The sequence below is a fragment of the Lathyrus oleraceus genome, chromosome 3, assembly GCF_024323335.1.
Source record: "Lathyrus oleraceus cultivar Zhongwan6 chromosome 3, CAAS_Psat_ZW6_1.0, whole genome shotgun sequence".
Lineage (NCBI taxonomy): Eukaryota > Viridiplantae > Streptophyta > Magnoliopsida > Fabales > Fabaceae > Lathyrus > Lathyrus oleraceus.
In genome coordinates, this window is record NC_066581.1 from 28997334 (window position 1) to 29013915 (window position 16582).

Sequence of the window (16582 nt, forward strand, 5' to 3'; positions counted from 1 at the left end):
TATGAGACAGGTGATACGCGTATGGGCTTGGCTTGGAAATGGGCCATACGCGTATGGGACTAGACAATACGCGTATGGACAGCATTGTGATTTTTCTGAGCCGTTGTTGTGCAGTTTTTGGTTGTTTAGCTGAGTAATGTAATTTAGCTGATGTATGATAGAGTAGGGATCATTTTCCGTTGTTTTGAACAGTATAGGTATTAGTAGAGTGTGCTAATACTGTGATTGATTATGTGGCATGACATGATATGATTATGTGATAAATATGTTGATGATGTATGATGGTATGCATAATGTTGTGAACGTATCTATTATGTATGCAATTGTGAATTGACTGTTTATGGCTTAGAGTGTGAGCATATGTCCATGGTGGATATGTTGATGTTGCATGCTAGTTGATTTAGCGTGCATATTATGGCCTTTATGGTGGTAGCTAATTCCCATGGTGAGGAATTAGTGAGTGAATTATTATGGATTGTTGTTGATGTTTGCATGCTAGGTGATTAGCGTGCATATCATAGCCCTTGGGGTGGTAGCTAATTCCCATGGTGAGGAATTAGTGAGTGAGTCACTAAGTCTCAAATGAGTGGGACTAGTGAGCTTGGTAGCCGTATCTGGATTTGATCGGTGAGGTTGAACTATATGTTCACGAATAGTCGGTACCGCATGCATGGAGTCTCATTGCATAATGTATGTATGTATGGCGTATAATATGAATGGATGTATTCCAATATTATACGTGTGTTTTGGTGTTGTGTTGAGTATGATGTTAGTTGATGTTGTCGTTGCTGAATGTATGATCTGATTAGGGTGATGATATGTGTTAAATTACTTAGCATTACATGATATTTTATAATGCTTATTATATCGATTGAGGAACTCACCCTTACAACTATGTTTCAGGTAACGAGCAGTGATTGAGTAGAAGCTAGTCCTTGGAGTCTAGTGTAGTTCCTTAGTGGGTCATGCTCTGGTAGATGTAACATCGGGATGGGATGTTTTGCTATGTTTTCATTTAGTTGTTGAACAACTTTACATGTAATGTGTGACATGGTTTGAATGTTGTTAGTTTTTATCCGCTGCGTATTATGCAAATGTTTTATTTTGATTAAATAAATGAGCATGACAGGATATTTTGCAAAATGGTGTGAAGTGTCAAGTGTGACACCCTTAAATTGCATATCTACTCTGATTTATGTTTTGATGTTTTAATTTAATTTTGGGGTATTTTAGAAGGGTGTTACATATGGCATCCATATTGGTGGGCGAGCCTTGGCCCACAAGCTGTTAAAAGTGGGTTACTACTGGACTTCATTAATAAGATACATCTTGGCTTTCATCAAGAAATGTGACAAATTCCGAGGACATGCTACTCTACGCCACAAGCTTATTGAACTCCGCCACTATGTCACAAAGCCTTGGCCATTTTATCAGCGGGGCCTTGACATTCTTTAAGCCTTTCCTATATCTCTCAGCCAGCTAAAGTTCCTGATCATGGGAGTATAATACTTCACGAAAGGAATAGAGGTAGAGGTTATGTCCAAGGTCATGGCTGAAAGAGATCAACACTTTTATTGGAAGAAGATTATGTGCATGTTCGATTTACTAAGAACTTAAATATCAAAGATCCAAGGAGAAAATCCCGAAATACTTTTGCTATATAAAGAGCTAAAAACCTACAGTGGAAAGCAAGCAATACATTGAAGATTTTAGAGCACTAGGGCTTATTTGAGTCTTTGTTATTATTGTATGTACACCATACTATAATCGAACATTGTCCCCAATGTTTCGAAATAAGATAAGGGGAGAGTCACCTGACATCCTACTGCTGACCACTGGTGCCTTCGCCATCCTGAGGTGGACGACAGGATTGGGTATGACGACGATCTCTCTGATCCATCCTGGCCTGTAAGGCATCTGAGCAGTCCTCACCTCTTGAAGGTTACCCAAAATGGAACCCTGAGTGGCTTCTATGAGTGCAGTATGTTGACGGTGGTATTGCTGCTGACGGGCTTGCTGGTTTGTGATCGTAAGCAGGGGCTGTACAACAGTCTCATAGGATCTATCTGTCCTCCGCTGCGATTCTTGCATGAAGCTCATGTTATCCGCCAATTGTTGTTGGATGGTGGAGAGTTGGTCATCACGCCTTTGCTCTCTAGCCATGTGTCACGCCACATCTCCTCTGTAATATAGAAGCCAGGAGCAGAACCTGCAAAAGAAGAAGATGGTGCGATGTGTGGTGGTGAAGGGTGATGGGGGGACACATAAGGTGCGGGAGATCGCTCTCTCCGATCATATTCTTCATCAGTGTCGTGTCCCTCCTCATCAGAAACATTAGGAGGAAGAGGACCCAAAACAGGTGGAGCATCTAAAACATAGGTCCAATTCCTTTCATCACGTACATCAGTACGTCTAGTGCATGGTAAAACAACAGATGGGATAGCTACACCATGAACCATAAGCACATAGCCTCCTTCTCTCCTCAATCGGCACAATTTCATATCTCTCAGAAATTTTAGGTTGATTGTGCGAGGAGCTAAGGGATCTAGGGTAGCTATCTCATTGTTCAGGTTAAGCGCCCGAGCAATAGACGTAATGAGTCCTCCGAAAACAATCGGTCCCGCTTTATTCAGAGTTAAAGCCGTATGAGCGAGCATGAACGAGACCGAATTAATTCTTCTATTTGTAAGGCTTCCTTGCAAAAATAGAAGCTCTCGAGCATTGACCTTATTTGGATTCTCCCGGCCAAAAATAGTACATGCCAGCAGATATCTAAAAACTTTGATGGACGGGTTATGGATAGTCGAGGCAAAAATTCCTTCAAAAGAATTTATGGAAGTGTTTGAAAATCTCTGCCAGAAGGAAAACACCTCGACTGACCAATCTGAATCCAGAGGGGCCTCACAAATAGCACCGTCCCCATGAAGAATACCGAACAAGCCTGCTAGTTCGTCGGTACTGAATTGATATTCAACAACAAACATTCTAAATCGGACAGTACCAACTGTGCTAGGAGTGTTAGGATTGACAATATAGATTAAAGAACTTAAAAATTCGACTGTCAATCTCTCAAAGGTAGGTTCTTTGTTTGAAAAGATACTATGCAAACCTAAATTATCTAATAAATAAAAAATGCTATGATAGATACCCAAAGTGTAAAGACAATTTTCATCAACATACCTTGTCGGGAGGATCTCCTGATTTTGCAACCGTTCGATAATCTTCCTTTGCCTATCTCCCGGTTTCCCTCCTCGAAGAATAAATCCATTGAACTCCATTATTTAGCTCTTGCAATGCGATGAAGAAGATGAAGATGGATATGTAAAAATGTGTGATTTTTATGAGATTTGACGGATGAAAATGAAAATGGAAGTTGGGAAAATGATTTGTGTGGTGTGAAGATGAGAAAGGTGGGAGCTTTTGTGGGGTTCAAGGGCATTTTTGCAAGGTGGAAAAATGGGTTTTTGAGGTTTAGAGGTATGAAAATGGTGGAAAATGGGAGTCTGCCCCGAGCTTATACAGACGCTGTGGCGGGCGCCACAACATCTATGGCGGGCGCCACAAGGCTAAATTCGACTGGGCCGAATTTTGGTCATTTGGCTTAGGCTTCTCATTCTCTTTTTGGTTGGGGGGTTCGGATAGCGTTTGCATTGTAATTTTCTATTGACATAAGACTTGCATAATTTTATAGAAATAAAATTAAAACATTAGACTAATAAATAAATAAACAATTAATATTTTTAAACTATAATAAACAATGTAAATAAAATAAACAAACATAAAACATATATAAATATGGAAATATCAATGTGCTGACATAGTTAAGAAAAATATCCAAAATGCAATGATATAAAATAAGTTAGATAAATGCGAAAAATATAAGCATAAATGAGACAAAATAAAATGAGATGGTAAAATCAAATAGTAGGGGGTTCGTCTGCCTGAGTAGATCCACGGAGCATGGCTATCTCCTGCCTAAGCTCTGCGATCTCCTGGTATAAACAGTCGGCCTCGGTAGCGTGTGTGAGATCAGATACTCCCATCTGTAAGGTGAGGTCAGCTACCTCCTGTCTAAGCTCCGCAATCTCTCTACGACACTCTGCAATCTGGGTGCGGATGTCTAGGGTCTGCAATGATAAATTGTTAGAGAATACAGTGATCCTGGGTGAAGGTGGTGTAGGCGTATACTCAACAATAGGTGGTGATCTCGGCTCCTCGATAGTCTCTCCCTGACCCTCCAAGGCATAACTCCAGTTCGCTGGGTCATGAACGCTAGTCATCATAGGATCAAGCAATGTAAAATAATGAATCGCCTCGCTATCGACCAACAACCTAAACTGTCTTGGGTTGAAGGAGGATCTCCTCATCAACCCTCTGGTCAAGCAAAAGTCGATATCCATGGTAGTGTACCCACAATAGGTCCGGAGATGTAACAACTTGCAAGATAGACCTAAGGCGATGGCGATCTGTGTGATGATCCCTCCTACATGAATGACTCCTTCAGACGATCTGGAAACACCGCTGAGGCCACATAACAGAAAGTTCCCACATGCTACTGGGCGAGACTGGGATGCACAAAATAGTAAGAAGATCTCCTCCTCACTCAGTAATGTCTCAGTATCTGATCTCCCTAGGAAGGAGTGTGCCAGTATCATTTGGAAGTATCTAAAAGCATGATTATGTATAGCCTGGGATAATTGAGTAGAAGGATCCTGACTCCCTCCACCTGAGATGTCACTCCAGAACTTTTCCACTTCCTTCCCCAGAAAGTATCCCATTGGTGTCTCAGGGATAACGTCACGGGTGGTCTAGAAGCCTAATAGGTCACCAAACTTCTTCTGGATGAAGGAGTACTCAATCCCAAAAAGTCTGAAAGCAGCATACCCATCCGGTCCAGAGTAAGGGTTATTATCAAATGAACTGAGGAACTCTAATGTCAAGTTCCTGTAGGTGTTGCTCAGATCGTCAGCGAACTCGTCCCAATGGAGCTGGTGGCTCAGAAATCGGATACTTGGCTCAATGCCCAGTGCTTCCATGCAGTGCTGATCTGGATAACGTGTGGGCGCCATAGGGCGCTGATAGAGAGCTATGTAGCGCTCTCTCTGAGCATCATCTCTATAGGCTACATGCATATCGTCGAAGTCCTGCATCCTGTAAAAGTTAGAAAGGGATCCTGAAAATACAAACCATTCAAATATTTAGTCTCGGTTAAAATATGATAAAAATTAAAAATTTAAAATAAATTAAATGCAAAAAGGTAAACAAGGTAAGAAAACCATGGGTTTCCTTCGAAGCAGCGCTTGTTTAACGTCATTAGCTTGACGATTGGAATTTATACACCTGTAGTAGTAGGAATCGGTGGATCAATCAGTGTGTGGCTTGAGTAGTCTGCTAGAATTTGGTAAGATAGTTTTTGTCCTCCTTCAGTGTGTGGCTTGAGTAGTCTGCTGGAATTTGAGTGGATCAATTAGTGTGTGGCTTGAGTAGTCTGCTGGAATTTGAGTAGCCTCCTTCGTAGAGCTTCAGTCTTTGTCCATTTACAATGAATGAACTACAAGTCTCGTTCTTGATTTCTACGGCTCCGGATCTCAGAATCTTGGATACTTTGAAAGGGCCAGTCCATCTCGAGCGCAACTTCCCAGGGAAAAGTCGTAACCTAGAGTTGAACAAGAGAACAGGGTCGCCTATATTGAAATATTTCTTTACTATTCTTTTGTCATGCCAAGCTTTTGTTCTCTCTTTGTATATCTTGGCATTCTCGTAGGCAGATTGCCTGAGTTCTTCTAGTTTGTGAATGTCAAGGATACGCTTCTCACCAGCGGCCAGGTAGTCTAAATTCAAAGTTTTAATGGCCCAATAGGCCTTATTCTCTAATTCGAAAGGTAAGTGACATGATTTTCCATAAACTAGTTGGTAGGGAATTGTTCCTATAGGGGTTTTGAAAGCGGTTCTATAGGCCCATAATGCTTCTTGAAGCTTCTGAGACCAGTCTCTCCTAGATATTGAAACAGTTTTTTCTAGGATTTATTTTATCTCCCTATTGGATACTTCTACTTGGCCACTAGTCTGTGGGTGGTATGGTGTTGTTACTCTATGCCTAACTCCATATTTTCTTAAAAGTTTATCAAATATTCTCGATATGAAGTGTGATCCTCCATCGCTTATGACTAAACATGGTGTTCCAAATCTAGGGAATATATAGTTTTTAAATAGCTTGATCACTACCCTAGTATCGTTTGTGGGTGCAGCTATGGCTTCAATCCACTTAGACACGTAGTCCACAGCTACTAAGATATACCTGTTTCCTAAGGATGGTGGGAAATGACCCATGAAATCTATACCCCATACGTCGAAGAGTTCTACTTCCTGAATGTTTCTTTGAGGAATTTCGTCACGCCTTGAAATATTTCCAGTACGTTGGCATCTATCACATTTGACAATGCAAGCATGGACATCACGCCACATGGTAGGCCAGAATAGGCCAGTTTGAAGAATCTTGGCGTATGTCTTAGAGGTGCTCGCATGTCCACCATAGGGTGCAGAATGACAATGCTCAATTATACTTTTTACCTCCTCTTCTGGAACGCAACGGCGAAAATGCCATCTTTACCCCTTTTGAAAAGGAGTGGTTCGTCCCAATAAAAGTTTCTCACATCGTTGAAGAACTTCTTCTTGTGGTGGTAGTCAAGATCAGGGGGTACGATATCAGCAGCTAGGTAATTAACAAAGTCTGCATACCATGGTACGTTACTTACTGCTAAGGAATTTTGGAAGTGCTCATGAGGGCCTAGGCTATCGTCTTCAATGGTTTCTAGTCTAGCTATCAGTCTATCATAGGCAAAATCATCGTTTATGGGTACTAAGTCTGGTTTTAGGTGTTCTAGCCTAGAAAGGTGATCAACTACTACATTTTCAGTGCCTTTTTTTATCTCTTATATCTAAATCAAACTCTTGTAGTAACAGAATCCATCAGAGTAACCTGGGCTTGGCATCTTTTTTACTTAATAGGTAACGAATGACAGCATGATCGGTGTAAACTATAATTTTTGCTCCTACTAGATAAGATCTAAATTTGTCTATAGCGAAAACCACAAACGAGTAATTCCTTTTCAGTTGTTGCGTAGTTGAGTTGGGCAGCGTCTAGGGTTCTACTGGCATAATAAATGGCATGTAATTTTTTATCTTTCCTTTGTCCTAGAACGACTCCAACCGCATAATCACTAGCATCCCACATTATCTCAAAAGGTTCTGACCAATCAGGGGGTTTCATAATTGGTGCTAATATTAATGCCTGCTTTAAAAGATTAAATGCGTCATTACATTTTCCATCGAAAATGAATTCAGCATCTTTCATTAAAAGTGCAGTTAAAGGTTTAGTTATTTTGGAGAAGTCCTTGATAAAACGCCGGTAGAATCCAGCATGTCCAAGAAAACATCGGACTTCTCTGATGGTTTTTGGTGGTTTTAGGTTCTCTATAACTTCTATCTTAGCTCCATCTACCTCTATACCTTTTTCGGAAACTATGTGTCCTAAAACAATTCCTTCGGTCACCATGAAATGACACTTTTCCCAGTTTAGCACGAGGTTCACCTCCACGCATCTCTCTAGGATTTTCTCAAGGTTAGCAAGACAATTGTGGAAATCAAATCTGCAAACTGAGAAATCATCCATAAACACTTCCATGATACCATCTAGGTAATCTGCAAAGATTGACATCATGCAGCGTTGGAAAGTAGTTGGGGCGTTACAGAGGCCGAATGGCATTCGTCTGTAGGCAAAAGTTCCATAAGGGCATGTAAAGGTAGTTTTTTCTTGATCTTCGAGGTGGATAGGTATTTGGAAGAATCCAGAGTATCCATCTAGATAGCAAAAGTAAGAGTGTCTGGCTAGACGCTCCAACATCTGGTCTATAAATGGTAAAGGGAAATGATCCTTCCTGGTTGCTTTGTTTAATTTTCTATAATCTATACACATCCGCCATCCTCCTTCTAACCGTTTTGCTACATGTTCGCCTTTATCGTTTTGCACGACTGTGATGCCTCCCTTTTTAGGTACTACATGCACAGGGCTCACCCACTTACTATCCGAGATCTGATAAATTATACCTGCCTCAAGTAATTTAAGAACTTCCTTTTTAACAACATCACTCATTATAGGGTTTATTCTTCTCTGATGTTCTCTGGAGGGTTTTGAATCTTCTTCGAGCGAAATCCGACGCATGCATATGGAAGGGCTTATACCTTTCAGGTTAGAGATTTTATATCCTAAGGCTGAGGGATATCTTCGTAAAACGTCTAAAAGTTGGTCTGTGTCCTCTTGGCTCAAGGTAGCACTGACTATAACTGGATGGTTCATCTCTTCATCGAGGAACTCATATCTCAGGTTCTTAGGCAGTTCCTTAAGTTCTAAGGTTGGTTTCTTAGGGCATGGCATAGGATCTGGGGTAAGGGATAAACATTCGTAAATGTTATCATCGATGTAGGGTTTTCTAAGGTCATCATCTTCCATTATGGGGTTTGATGGTAACTTAATTGTTTTTATGATTTCTTCTTGTTCTAATTCCCTAACACACTCATCAATGATATCTAAGGCATAACATGCGTCTCCCATCACAGGTGCCATAAGAAATTTCGAAAGTATAAATTCTATTTTCTCGTCACCTACCTCAAAGGTCAACTTTCCTCTTTTGACATCTATTATGGCTCCTGCAGTTTATAAGAATGGTCTACCTAGAAGGATCAGTATATCATTGTCTTCTTTGATGTCCATGACAACAAAATCAGTAGGGATAAATAACTGACCTATCCTAACAGGGACATCTTCTAAAATGCCTACCGGATACTTAACAGATCTATCGGCTAACTGAAGTGACATCTTAGTAGGCTGTAATTCTCCTAAGTTTAACCTCTCACAAACTGCTAAAGGCATTAAACTCACACTAGCTCCTAAGTCTAGAAAAGCTTTTTCGATGTCATGACTTCCCAAAAGACAAGGAATGGAGAAATTTCCAGGATCTTTATCCTTTTTTGCTAACTTGTTCTCGGAAATGGAATTACACTCCAGGGGTTTCGGATCGTCTAGTCTATGTTTTTGGTAAGGATGTCTTTCAGAAAATTTGCATAAGAAGGTATTTGGGTGATGGCTTCTGTGAAAGGGATTTCTACATGACGTTTTTCTATAACTTTAATAAATTTTTGATATTGGTTATTGATCTGGGTTTGTTTGAGTCTTTGCGGATATGGTATAGTTGGTTTATATGGCGGGGGTGGTACGTAAGTTTTATCTTTAGGTTCTTCTCCTTTTTCTTGACCTTCCTGGTTTTCAGATTCCTCTGGTTCCTTTACTTTGTCTGCGGGTGTTGTATATTTCTTAGAAGTTTTGGGTTCACTCAATCTTAGGTTTGGTGGCTCATCATAAGCGTTCCCACTTTGTAGGGTAATGACATTGGCTTGCCCTCTCGGATATTGGTGAGGTTGTCCAGGGAACTGTCCTCCAGGCGTGGTTTGGGGGGGCTTGGTTTAAAGCTACCTGAGAGATCTGGGTTTCAAGCATCTTGGTATGAGTAACTATTTGGCCAACCTTGGTTCCTAACTGGGTAACTAGTTTATTAACGTGAATGTTCTGGTTCATGAACTCTTTGTTTTGTTGGGTTTGAGCAGTGATAAAATTTTCTATAATTTTCTCAAGGCTCGGCTTTGGTGGCACAAGTTGCATATGTTGATTTGATCTTGGGGCTTGGTAACCTGATTGTCTCGAAGGTGCATTATTTTGGATAGGGTTATTGTTTTTATAGGAGAAGTTCGGGTGATTCCTCCATCCAGGGTTATAAGTATTCGAATATGGGTTCCCTTAGGTGTAGTTCACTTGCTCATAGTGGGTTTCGTTTAATAGACTGCATTCTGCAGATTGGTGTCCTTTGGTTCCACATATCTCACAATCCGACGAAACTGCGGCTGCAGTATTTGGGTTTATGCACATATGCTCGACCTTAAGGGCTAATGCGTCCATTTTGGCTTGCATCATGTCTATAGAGCTTAGTTCATGCACTCCTCCTTGGGCTTCCTTCTTCTCAACCGTCGCTCGTTCGACTCCCCATAATTGATGGTTTTGAGCCATATCTTCAATGAGGGCACTAGCTTCAGGATAAGGTTTGTTCATCAGAGCACCGCCTGCGGCAGCGTCGATGGTCATCTTAATGTTGTAATGAAGTCCATTATAGAAGGTTTGAATGATTAACCAATTTTCTAAACCATGATGTGGGCATGCTCTTAACAACTCTTTATATCTCTCCCAAGCTTCGAACAACAATTCTCCTTGGTTCTGGGTAAATCTAGTTATATGGTTTCGAAGAACGGCGGTCTTACTTGGGGGAAAGTATCTAGCAAGGAATAGATAACATAGATGAAGTACATCATACCAACAACTCCGCTGGCGACTTCACTGAGGAAACGACGTAGTACTGGGATGTCAACCCACCAATTACCGAATCTTCCAAAAGGAAAGCACCCATGCTGGGGAGAGAATATTGCTGGAGAGGAAAATTGAAGTCTTCAACAAGAACTCTGAGTGAGGAGGAGTCATAATAAAGGCTCTGCTCAACAAAATCCGTTCGGGAGAAAATCCCAACAAATACCCTGCTCGGGGGACAAAATCTCAACAGAAGCTCTGCTTGGGGAGCAACCCCAACAACAATCTGGAGAAAGAGGATACAGCCAAGCCAGGAATATGAACAAAAATCTTACCCTGTTGGAAATCATGCCACCCTTGGGAGAGCACTGAGAAATTCTTAAGTATCCTTTCATCATTATGAATGTTCACTTTGTTTTAAAACAATTTTGAAAAATATGTTTGTTTAAAACAATGACATTTTATCAATTAAAACATGCAAAACATTTGTTGAATTGAAACAAATAAGAGTGCAAATAATTGGATAAAAGCTCAAATTTATTTGATGGAATGGTAGCCTGCGAATGGCAAGTCTCCATAGATCTGTACAAAATTTGAAATCGGTGATATATATTGGAAGAGGGCTACATTGAACATAATGACCATTTCTCTACCAATTTGAATCCGATGTATTTGAGGCTTCAGTTGACGATGACTGAGCGAGAATCTCTGACGAAAAGACAGTTGTGAAACAGAAAGTCTTGTCAGGATGCAGTTACTTGCCAAATCCCTAATTTTTTTTGCCTAGATTGCCCCAGGGTGAGGTATTCAATCTAGCGGGATGCAAATATTCTTTTTTCAATGTCTCTAACTTTTGCCTGGATCGCCCTTTCGGGTTTTCCACCGAGACGCTCATTTTTGCCTAAGCCGCCCTTTCGGGTTTTCAACTTAGCGAGCTATTCTGTTTCTCTTTTTAGGCGACGTATTTCTTGACTGCATCTGAATTCACAGGACGAGTGAAATCCTCCCCATCCATAGTTGTAAGTATCAATGCACTGCCTGAAAAGGCTCTCTTAACAACATATGGACCTTCATAGTTTGGAGTCCACTTGCCCCTAGAATCGGGCGCGAAAGACAAAACTTTCTTGAGCACAAGGTCACCTTCTCGGAACACATGAGGCTTGACCTTCCTATCGAATGCTTTCTTCATTCTTTGCTGATATAACTGACCATGACACATGGCAGTCAATCGCTTCTCTTCGATCAAATTTAGTTGGTCGTAACGACTCTGAATCCATTCAACACCAGTCAACTTGGGATTTGAGGGTATACTTTTCTTTTATTTTTCTTTCTTTTTTGATTTTGATTTTGATTTTTTTATTTTTCACCCCCTTTTTTTTTTGATTACATTTGTAATGCCCCAGTTTGACTGTTCTGCGGATTCTTGAGATGCCGCTGAATGATCTTCTTTTCGTGCTCAAGAAGACAAGTGATCTCATCAGGAATATCTTCAACACCATCTTCCTCTGCCTCAAATACAGGGAATTCAAAATTGGGAGATGGCGTTGGATCATTATGTTCAATGGGTTTAAGAATCAACCTGCATAATGATTTTGGTTAATAAAAACTTTTGAATTTAAACAAACAAGTCATTATGTAGATGAAAAGATTGTTTTTATTCTTGTTTTTTTTAGGGTTTGTTGTGATCACCAATTTCATGCAAAAGCAAAAAGTGAAAACAAAATGGAAAAACAAATGTTTAACATGCGTTAATTGAATGAAAATATCATTGTATATATGATGCCGACAATGTCATCACTTCTCCTTTTGGCATGGGAGAAGGGTTTTCAAACAAAGTGAACATATTACGCTGACTTATGAATGACCGTAAGAACATCTACAGCGACCCAATTGTGGCAGATCCCGCCAGGGATGACAAAATTGTCAATATCCTCTGCATCCTCTTCCAGAATAGCAACAGCTTCCTCAGCTTGGTCGGCGTGGATGAAACCTCCACTCTTGAACAACCCTTTGTCGTTAAAGACCCCAGAAGAATAGCCAATGCCAGCCCGGGATTTATTATCTTCAAGCTCAATCATTTTTCCTAAACCAGCAACTGCACCACATTCTATGGCCAGTTTCGCATCTCGATAGGAAGCAAATGAAGGAGTTTTCTTCTCAATTGGCTCAGCAATAGACAAAGCTTGGAAAGGAGTTCCAACTTCATCCTCAGCATCAATGTATGAGAAAGAAGACAAGTGGCTAATCAGGAATGAATCCATCAAAAGCACTTAGTCTGGCAAATTTCTCTTTGAGCTCACGGTTCTCTTGCTCTAGACGATACATCAATATGGAAGAGTTGGCTCTGGTGTAGTACCGGCGAGTCAACTTGTCTTCAAAATAAATGTAGAGCAACAATCAGATCACAGGACCAGAGGCTGAGAACAACACCTGCTTATGCAAATGATGCATGCAATGCTCGTGCATATGATTTGTTTTTATTTCAAAGGAATTTTAGGGTTTTATTTGCAAACTTTGAAATATTAATCATTTTATTGCATATGGAAATATCTCATTGAATAATTCTTTGTCTTTCCATGTCTGAAATTTTTTGCAAAGAAACCCCTTAAGTTCCTTGAAAAAAAATTCTCATTTTTTGATGATATGGATGCAGATGAATGCATGAATGCATGAATGCAACAATCACACTCAAGGATCAAGCAAAGCACACCAGACAAAGGTCATGGGAAAGCTCATAGTATCCTTAATATCAATCATCCATTTTGGTGGATTATGGTTTTCACCTTATCGACACCCAAGTTCCATTGATATTAACGATATATGAACCGGCTTAATCATCCTTAATATCAATCATCCATTTTGGTGGATTATGGCTTACACCTTATCAACACCCAAGCTCCATTGATATTAAGGATGTCTGAACGACTCAACCATGAATCACGGGTTTGTTGCGAGTCACGAGCATGGAGTCTCAGTTAAGAACCACCCAAAGGGAGTGCACTAGGGTTTAAACCTGCCGAACATGTTCTACCAGAGGTTCCCATAGTCATCGTCCCATCTTTCGAATATTATCGAAGGAACGAATACTCGTAGTCCAAAAATATTCTCAAGAGAGACTCTTATGAGCGTAGTATCGCGTAACAATCGCATCAAATCTTACATTTGAACGACTTCCGCACTGCGTCCTAAAAATAGGCCAAGATGGGCTTGGTAAACTAAGGTCCTTGGCTTCTAAGGCATATGTTGAAAGAATAATGCCTAACCACAAATAACTTGTGTGACATTATTAATCCAACATGACCTCCACCAAGTGAATGGACTCGCAAGTCAACTTGCTAAGGAATAACTCCACACAAGTCGACGAGACTATGCCATTCTCCTATCATAAGGTGCACTCGAGTTCGGGTATAGAACTCATCTCACAAAGATCACCAAACAAACAAGCAATGTATATCAAGCAAATCAATCATTACAAACAATATAGTAATCCCAAATTGTACAAAAATATGTCATAAACAATAGACAAATATAATACAACAAAGTGTGAAAAGTAGGCAAACCCACTAGGAAATTGTTCCCCAGTGGAGTCGCCACTTTTCTGTAGCGGTGTATTCGTCACTTTATGATTTATTGACTAAATCAAAAGCAAAGCATACAAAGATAGAGTCGCCACCGCACTTCTATTTATCCAAAGGAATGACTAGAAAGCGAACAAAAGCCTAAGAAGTTTTACACATAGAAAACTAATGAAAGGTCAGAGATCTGGGTAAGGGGGTAATTATGCAAAGGGAAGGTGTTAGGCACCCAATGCATCCTAGGTACTCCTAGGGAACCTCTTTTCACAAATTGTTGTATCATTATTTGTTTATGAAATATTTTTGTGCAAACATTGATTGTAGAGATGAGAGAAGAATATACAATTTTTATTATTTTTGTGTTTGAATGGATAACCATTGCCTACGTACCTTTACAGGATCAAAACCTCGTAGTTCGGCTAAAAGATTTCCAAAAAGTAAGTGGATTGATTTTAAACAAAAGCCCTAAGGTCTTTCATTATCCACGGGAGAAAACTCAACCTATACAACCACAAGTCCACCATGTGAGAACAACTTCAACTTGCTAGTGAGGGACCATGCCCTATAATAAGCAAGGAAGTTTTACAATTCAATCACTAAGGACAAAAGGTGAGATTCACATCAACGACTAAGATAATTGAGATTTATGGCTAATGTATGAAAACTTATCAAGAATGGACAAAGCCACAAAACAATTAAATGAGAGAAATTAATCAATTAGAATTATTCACAAAAAGATGATCAAAGTATGATTAGAATTCAATTCAGAAGAAGTATTATGAAAATGAAGTTTGAAAATCAAAGGCTTAAGGCCTAGGTTTCTAGTTTTGAAAACAAGTGAAAATGTTTGCACAAAGTTTTCTGGTTTGAGTTAACATGCAAGTGGAGGTTTAAAGAAAACAAAATGTGGGGAGGTTAAGGGATGCAAAACTTCTTAGGTGTTCACCTCTTGAAATCATATGTAGATGATCCAAGTGGTTCCTTTGGAATAAGGCAACAAGCAAGTAACAAATAATCAATGTATTAGAAAAAGCCAACATAAATGGAAACCAGATGCCAATCAATGGACTTACACTAGACTCACAAAACAAAGATGGATACCGGATGCCAATCAATGGACTTATACCAATCTCACAAAGCAAATATGGATACCAGATGCCAATCAATGGACTTATACTAGTCTCACAAAACAAAGAAAACAAAGAAAACAAATGCAATAAGCAAGAGGAAACAAGTTGCCAATAAATGGTCTTACACTCGACTCCAAGGAAATGGGATGCCAATCAATGGTCTTAGTCCCACCTCCTACCAGATCACAGGAAACAACTGCCAATAAATGGACTTACAATTGACTCCTCAATGGACAAAGCAAAATGTCACAAAGAAATGAACAATGATCATGAAATGATATACAATTAATGTTCAAAGATGAAAACAATGCACAAAGGCACAAACAATTAATTATGCACATATGGGCAAACAAACAAACAAACAACCAATTAACACACACTATACACAATCAATAGGCTCAAGCAAGGTTAGGCTTTAGAAACAAGCCAACTGGAATGGGGTGTTTTGAGCTCTTAACCCTAACATTGAGAGTTAGGGTGAAGCAGATGAAATGGAGATGAGGGTTATGCCTCATAGCTCTTATCCCTGGCCTGGGAGAGCTTTAAACAATAGAAAGTGTGGGAGTTCAGAATGTAGGAACTCTTCTCCACATATGATTGACTCTATAAGATTTTGGGTTTTTTATTCAAAATGCATCAACACATGGTGTGAGCAAAGTGAATGACACAACTGAATAGCAGGGGATGGATTAGACATCCCTTTTATCTGCCAATTGCCTCTTAAGAGGACTTTACCTGCTTGGCACAAAATTAAACAAACAAAAACATGGCCTCTTAAGGAGGGCTTCAGACAGGTGCCTGCCAATAACAGCAGGTCTTCCAGACTACATGAAGATTAGGGATTATACCTAAGTGGTATGCCAACCACAAGCAAAAGCAAAGCAAAGTTCAAATGAACTTAAAGCAACTTAAGTACCTCTTGAAGAGCAGATCCTTGAAGATGCACGATCCAAAGCCTTGAATGATCCAAATCCACTCTATAACACTTGTAATGATATTTGATGAAGAAATTGAAGCTTGGCAGGTGCTGGATCTAGCTCAAAATAGAATTTCCATCTTCACCTTCATGAGTTTGCTACACTTGATTCTTGCACTAAATTCATAATCCAAAGCTTGATCTGCATTCAACCAAAGCCAGAGAGCAAGAATATGGAAAGAAATTGCAATGTTATGAAGAGAAAATTTGAATTATGCTTGAGAGAAAATTTTGGAGGGAGAGAGAATTTGGATCTTGAAATGGTGAAAAATGATTAACCTCTGAAATTCTGTTAGGTTTTAGTATTTATATGCTGTACTAATCACACTGAAAATGTTAATTAGCAATGGTTAATGGTGATTAGCAAAAATAAGGTGTTTTGCAAAAATATGAAAATTGGTGGTGCATGGAGTAATCCCACGTGAACAGTGCCAATGCATGATCAAAACATAATTATGTATTGATACAAAGGATTATGCATCGATACATACTG

The 16582-nt window shown here is 39.7% G+C and overlaps 1 non-coding gene across 1 annotated transcript; it reads left to right on the plus strand.

Annotated features, from left to right (window-relative positions):
• The first annotated feature begins 10247 nt into the window (after positions 1 to 10247).
• On the plus strand, positions 10248 to 10354 carry LOC127132967 (small nucleolar RNA R71). Its single transcript, XR_007806969.1, has one exon. It is a non-coding gene; the product is annotated as a small nucleolar RNA R71 (small nucleolar RNA).
• The last annotated feature ends 6228 nt before the right edge of the window (positions 10355 to 16582 follow it).